Genomic DNA, 7,541 nt, shown 5'->3' on the forward strand with positions numbered 1-7,541 from the left:
AAACTAAACAAAAAGAAACAGCAACCAAGAATAATTTTGAACAAATCTTTACAAAGCAGTAAGATAATGTTTATTGACTGCTTTCCTTAGTGTACATGCCCCTGGCATCATGGATTCAAACGGCATACCCATGAAAAGACTAAACTGAAGTTAATTCACAAGGTATGCCATAATTGCGCTTATGAATGCACACTTGATTTTCGCTGGGGCATTTTTTTTTATTTATTTCAATACATGGTACATCAGCAATATCAATCTATTTTTATCTAATTCCCCAAGTTTTTCTCACTACAATCTTCATTAAGAACGTCAACTCTTAAGACGAAAACAATACCTGGTATCTCATATGATTAATATCCTCCCAACTTTAATTTGATATATTTATCAATGTGTTTAGCACCACCTTCTTCCCCCAACCCACCCCACCCACCCCAATTTTTTTTATTTTTTTTATTTCACGCGCAACCGAACAAACACTTGGTTGGATGAAAAGCTTTCTTTGAGAGAGAGAGAGAGAGAGAGAGAGAGAGAGAGAGAGAGAGGCTGATGATAATACTAGGAGTGAAAAGGAATACTAGAAGCAAGCGAGAGAGAGAGAGAGAGAGAGAGAGAGAGAGAGAGAGAGAGAGAGAGAGAGAGAGAAGAAATTATGATTTTGATACTAGGACTTAAAAGAGGTACTAGAAGTAAACTAAAGAGATAAATAGGAAAGACTGATAATAATACCAAGACTGAAAGGGGGAGGTGAAAGAAGTAAACTGGAAACAGAGAGAGAGAGAGAGAGAGGAGAGAGAGAGAGAGAGAGAGAGAGCGTGGGATCCCTGCCTAGTCTCTTTTGTGACCCATGTTTGCCAACTGTTGTGAGAGACCAGGCCCTAACTCTTTTGTGCTAGCCTCCTCTGCCCGGAAGCTCACAATTATTTATGGACACATTTTAGGAGCCGACGTCCTCCCTCCCTCCTTCCCAAATATGCTGAAAAATGGACGCAAAAAGACCTCCAGATAACGGCAGAATCTTATATAGGCTCCGTCGCGACGAAAAAAAGAAGAAGAAAAAAAAAAGAAAGGGTAGCCGTGAAATTCAGCTTTGTCGAGTTGCTTTGAAAGCGAATCTGATGATCGCGGAAATCTGCGTCCTCAGTTCTGAATCCCAGGTCTCGCTGTGTATTATTCTCGCTTATTTATGGAGGGGCCTATATGATAGTCTCCTTTATTTATTTATTTAATTTTTCTAAAGCTTTACGTGCTCGCTGAATATCAAAATATACATTTACTTTTCAGTTTATTGTCAACCCGGATTTGAAATCGTGAGACCAAGTGGCTATCGAAATACGAAGTTATAAATATCCACAGGATTGCATCTCCCTAAGTGTGCGGATATACAACACTAAATGGAAATTAAATACATTTACCATGAGAGCAAAATAATATCAACCAATTACTCACCAGCCCTCCACTCCAATCCAGGACAGCATCTGAAAGAAAGAATAAACAAATCTAAAAACTGATTAAGATGAGATAACTTTAAGACACTGATTGGGATTAACTTCCGACAAACTCCTCGTCCAGTCCAAACAGATAAACCAATAAACCGGAGAAGAAAAAGCAGACAGACAAGAAAGAGGAAATAATGAAAGCTCGGACTCGGCCACCAGACACAAAAGTGACAAAGGCTCCCCCTGCGGTTCCCAGGAGCCAAACGATGAAGACATCATTAGGCGAAGACTCTCCTTCCGGACGCCTACTACAGGTCTGTGTGGCGTCACCCTGCGCATTCAATCTCTCTGGAGCCTTGTCACCTACAATGCGGACAGCCAAGGTACCGATTCCACTCCCGCATAATGACGACAAAACCACGCCCCCGCGGTGCTGCGGCCGCGACCACGCCCACACAATCGCGGGCTAATGTCGTGGGGAGGATGAAAGGCGAAAGATGCGCGCCTTTCTGTACTCCCTGGCTTCGTCCCTAATAGAGGTTATTCAAATCACCGTGGAAGGGCATAAACAAACACGCCAGGGGTCTGATGGTGGTGAGGGAAGTGGTGAGTTATTAGTGGCTTCTGTTCGCCCAGGGGGTTCCTGAGGAAGGTCCAGGAGACCTCTGATGAAGTATACAGATAGACGGTATATAGCCCATATCTCTCCTTCAATGAGACCTTTATGACTTCACTGTGGAAGTCGACGGATCTGGCTGGGCCTGGGTTTGTGAGTGTTTCACTATGGCAGGTTAGGTTATATCCGTACCTTTAATAATAATAACACTAATACGTAATACTAACAACAATGTTTTGACAGTGAAATAATCATACCATATAAAACCAATAGAAGCACTGGAAACAGAATCTGAGTAACGAACAGATTGATGCAACAGATACAGTTATAAAACATGTATAAAACAGCAATAAAATCTCAGAATCAATTACAAGGAGGTCTTTTATGTGTCAGTGGTAACGAAATCATAACAAAGCAATTATAATTCATTAAGACAGAAGCTTTTAAGCAGAAAATCAGTATTGTTCCATGTAATAACGAGAAGCCATCTACATCTCAAGACGCCCTGGGGTTTACTACCAAGACAGAACACTTGTGGCTCTGTTGAATTATAAAGTGAGTTTAGTACTTAACTGATTGGTCAATTTTAGTAGGTGACAATTATTAACCTTTTCTTAAATGAATTGCTGAGAACGGAAAGGCATACACCTCATGCATGCATTATATATATATATCATATATATATATATATATATATATATATATATATATATATATATATATATATATATATATATATTCTGTGTGGTTGATGAATTAACAGTATTAAAGATGGAAAGAAACCATAATATTTTTGCTATATTAAGCCACTGACAGATGTATTTTGGTCTTACCTTAGGCTACTAAAGGAAAGATATCACACTGTAAATACACACACATATATGTAGGTATATATCTGCATTTTTTTCATTCCACTCTTTCTGTGGTGGTTGATGAATCAACAATATTAAAGATAAAAAGAAACCACAATATTTTTGCTATATTAACCCACTGACAGATGTATTTGGTCTTACCTTAGGCTACTAATGGAAAGAGGTCACACTGCAATATATATAGACACCTATATGTATATATATTATAATATATTATATATGTTTATATATATTTATATATATGTAAATATGTATGTATGTATATAAATAATATAAAAATAGATATATATACATACACCTGTGTCTATGTATACTAGTGTGACCTCTATCCCTTAGTAAGTGTTTTTCAGGTGATTAGAAATTCATTTCTCGATATGTTGTGGTTCGGATCCCACAATAAGCTGTGGGTCCCGTTGCTAAGCAAAAAAAACTGTTTCCTAGCAATGTAAATAAAAAAAAACTAATCCCTCGGGCCAGCCCTAAGAGAGCTGTTAATCAGCTTTGTGGTCTGGTTAAACTAAGATATACTTAACTTGATCCTTTAAGTAGCCTAAGGTAAGACCAAAATGTGTCACTAGCTTATTAGAGCAAAAATATTGTTTTTTTTTTTCCATCATTAATATTGTTAATTCATCAACCACAAAGTATGGGTGAAATGGAAAACATATGTTTCTCTGAAAAACCCAATCTAACTTTGCCTAACCTGATTTAGCCTAACCTTAATATTCCTGTTACCACTATTGTTATACTACCACCACTCAACTACATTACTACAGCTCATTTACACATAATGTTATTATGGTTACTACTGTTATTTATCCCCCTATTTAATTTGTTAAGAAAACTTTTAAGATTGGTACATATAAAAATATAAGGTGTTTTGTAAGTGAATGCGTTAAAAAAAAAATAAAAAAACACCAAGATACTATGTAGGTACTACAACACTTTGGTTCTAGGACGTGTCAAACAAGACGCCCAGTATTACCTATAGCAAAATGCAGTCCCCCAAATGAAAAATCATCAAAACACGGGCAATGTCATACTCAGGAAAAAGAAAAAAGAAAAAAAAAGTTGGGCGCTTACGAGCTCCAAGGTTTAGGCTACGTCTAGGCTGCACTTGGCTACCCAAATGACGACTTGTAAGGTAAGACAACACTGCCGCCACCCCTTCCATAGCCTAGCTAATACGGCAAAACTGAAACCAGTAAACGCCCCAAGTTATTACGTTGGCTAATAATGTGTATTTCATTTTAGTGCCATATCATTTCCTTGCCATTTTTGCGTGAAAAACCCAAAATGGGTTATCATGCAAACTTGGCTAGCTGGAGTCTTCCGAAATGGCTGGCTGGAATTCAGTTTTCGGCTTAACCCATTCCCCTTTTAACAAAATTGGTCATCCTGCAAAAAATAAGCCTTCTGGGTTTACATACGACAAGGATAGTTTAGAAAGACACGTAAAAGCCTTTTCAACAAGCGACTTATTTCAATGCGGAACAATTAGGCACGAAAAAAACTCACACAATCTAGCAATATATATCTTCCCAAGGCTTTGAACACTGCATAACAAACGGCGGTAGATCTAGGGTACCTATCCGCGACGGCCCAGACTATGGCAGTTGCGGTTTTTCTATGCAGTTTTACCTACTGAACAAGAATTTAAAGTAATATTTATTCGGACGACTGTAATTAACCCCCCGGGGCCTGTACTAAACACGGCGAACAAACGGCTCTAAAAAAATTGTCTAGAACCATATTTAAAAGAAAACAGATTACCTTGACGGCAAATTGCTAACCCAAGATCACAGAAGAACATTAAAATCGCCGAGATTACTAATATAAACACGGAAATTTGAGACACGGAATCATTGTTAAACGGCACTCCACGACGACCAGTGTTCACCGAACAGCGCCCGAGCGGCATACTTATATTGTTGCCGAATCGGTATTCAAGGAAACCTCTTGTAAATCGTCTTCAGAATAATACTATTGTCTATTGAATTGTGGACAAAGTGAATGCAGAATGGCACATCGATTATTAAACAAAAACTCAGACAGAATAATTGAAGGTATGAAAGACGTTACAATACTGAAGACAAAATAAAAGCCATAAAGGTCTCAGCTTGAGATGGCTACAGTGTCTGGTGTTTCCCGGTTCACTGGATCTTGTGGTGGCATTGGACGGTATTCATGCTTATAATGAATTAATCCGGGAGTAGTTAATTCGACCTTTCAGTCTCCGTTGTATACGTTGCGGATACAGAATATAGTGAAGTTGTGGAGCTGTAACAGTGATTTTCGTCAAGTGGTGGAACACTGACCAGGCTGGCTGAGGTAAGTGTTGCTCTTGCCCTGTTCAATTTGGCCATGTTGTGCCAGTAGTCAGTACCTTGATTTCCAACGTTGTATATGTGGAAGTAAACTGTAAAAACAGTGGTTAGCGTATGTATGCATAGACTTTGTATATTTTTCGAAGTTAGCTTCGTACGGTCAAGGCATCGGTCAGGGAACTTCTAGGCTAGGCCTAGGCATATGTCTGGCATTTGGTAGTTACTATATCTCGGTGGTCTTGGTTATAGTGACCGTTCTTGTTGACAGAACGTATTATTAGGTATTAGAAGTTCGTCAGTTTGATGTATAGCCAATTGGTAATGAACTCCTTGTTTATTCTGGTATCCTGGATACAGCTTTTCTCAACCATTGGTACAGTACACAGTTTCCCCCTCTAAGCCAAAGCCAAATTATTTGCTGTCTCGGTCAGACTCGACCCTCTCTTAAACTGCCGTCACTTTTGACGGTAGTATGTTCTGGACTTAATGGCGGTTTCATCTCGTATATTACTGTAATAACCTACAGTATGGGCACTCTAGCATTTAAAAGAGAGAAATATGACGCTCGCCTATGTGGCATTTGTGTTGTGTGTGTGTTCAGTAAATTGTCTCGTTCTGGTATTCCAAGCAGAGTATTTATAAATATCTATATAGATGAGGCCGGGTTAACTCTACTTGTTACCTTGTTTTCCAGATTTAACAATGCAACATTAACAGTAAAATTTATAGAAAGTTCAGAAGAAGCAATGCACCAAATTGTTTTGTTAGCCGTTGTTGTTGCCAGGCAATCGTGCGAAAGGTACATAGGCCTATGTTCTGTGCGCAAGGCAGTGCGTCATAATGTAGTATCATATTTATAATTCTTCAAATCGTACTTTGACAATTTGAGTATTTTATGGCTGATATTCGGTTTAACTTTCTTCGAGTCATTCGCCACTCGGTATGCAAAGCCTAATATGAGTGATATTTACATCACATGCTCCCTCGAAAACACATTATTGATATACGTGTGGTTTAAGTAATTAATCACATGATATGCAAAGCTTGACATGTGCGTTTTTATGCATTTGCATACTTTATATATATATATATATATATATATATATATATATATATATATATATATATATATATATATATATATATATATATATATATTATGGAGAGATGAAATTTGCAATATTCGCTCAGAATGCTTTCAGGATTTCGAATATCAGGTGACAAATCACTTATTAATTACATATTTCCGAGGTAGAACGAATGGATATTAAACGATATTAATATTTTGTAGATTAATGTCTGTAGATATATAGAAATGTCTTGGTGATGTGATAAAAATAAGCATAGGCCTATGTATTATATATGTAAGCCTATAATTAATTTATATAATATATATATATATAATTGATATATATATTATATATATATATAAATATATATATGTATATATATATATATATATATATATATATATGTGTGTGTATGTGATAGAGGGGGGAAGAAATGTATACATATCTTGTTTATGACCATATGCTTTTAAAACTGCGTTCACTGTACCTACTGCACTGTACTGTAGTGTAGACGTAGCAGCATCGCTTCCTCAGTAATTAGGACAGGTGGATGGTTCAAATTATAGTAAGATAATTAGACGGTACCTTTCGAAATTAGAAGTATTTTTAATACCTTCAATAGACTCGATCATTCTTAGAGTTCTTAGAGTCAAGGTCTCTCCCTCGGGGCCTTGCTCAGAGCCGTTCTGAACAGCAAGGAACTCCGGTATTTGTGTGGGATAAATGAGATTTATGACTGCGTACGTTAATTAGCCGGTCAAATAAAGCGGAACGCGTCACATTACTGCCTTGTGTAACCACTTGCTCCATTGATCAATTACCCAATTAATGTCCTTTTCGATGAAGAGATCTTCCTGGAAGCGGCGATGCTTGATTTATATCGTGACTTTCTGGATTTCTGCAGTTCGCGGATGAAGTCATTGATCAACCTCTACAACTGGCAGACTAGAATGCTTCTTGGCGTTCTGTAGATCATTAGGGATGATATATCGATACATTACGAAACTTTTTAGATCAAATGCCTCCTAATGCCTTTAAAGGAGGAGAATTTACATTCCAAAGGCTTAATTTTTTTCATCGGCCAGGTATACTGGACAGCGCAGGTGTGTGATTCCAGCGATTTGTAATAAATAGCCCCCATACGACCGTCACGGGGTGGCAATAATGACCACCGCAGGTAAATAGCGTCCGGTAGAGATCTTCCTAATTGGTATGACGGT

General features: G+C 37.7%; 1 protein-coding gene and 1 long non-coding RNA gene across 4 annotated transcripts in view; one reads left to right on the plus strand and one right to left on the minus strand.

Moving 5' to 3' along the window:
* The window catches only part of LOC135208551 (uncharacterized), a 155,700-nt gene extending 150,864 nt beyond the window's left edge, over positions 1–4,836 (minus strand). Inside the window, exons 1-2 of the long non-coding RNA XR_010313189.1 lie at positions 4,698–4,836; positions 1,447–1,475 (exon numbers count right to left, since the gene is read on the minus strand). This is a non-coding gene — a long non-coding RNA (uncharacterized LOC135208551). The remainder of the gene's footprint in view (positions 1–1,446; positions 1,476–4,697) is intronic.
* LOC135208550 (homeobox protein OTX2-like) overlaps positions 4,797–7,541 on the plus strand; it is a 308,299-nt gene continuing 305,554 nt past the window's right edge. For all 3 annotated transcript variants that reach the window (XM_064240858.1, XM_064240855.1, XM_064240860.1), the window contains exon 1: positions 4,797–5,255. The gene's annotated coding sequence lies outside the window, so the exon portion shown is untranslated. The remainder of the gene's footprint in view (positions 5,256–7,541) is intronic.

The sequence above is a fragment of the Macrobrachium nipponense genome, chromosome 35, assembly GCF_015104395.2.
Source record: "Macrobrachium nipponense isolate FS-2020 chromosome 35, ASM1510439v2, whole genome shotgun sequence".
NCBI lineage: Eukaryota > Metazoa > Arthropoda > Malacostraca > Decapoda > Palaemonidae > Macrobrachium > Macrobrachium nipponense.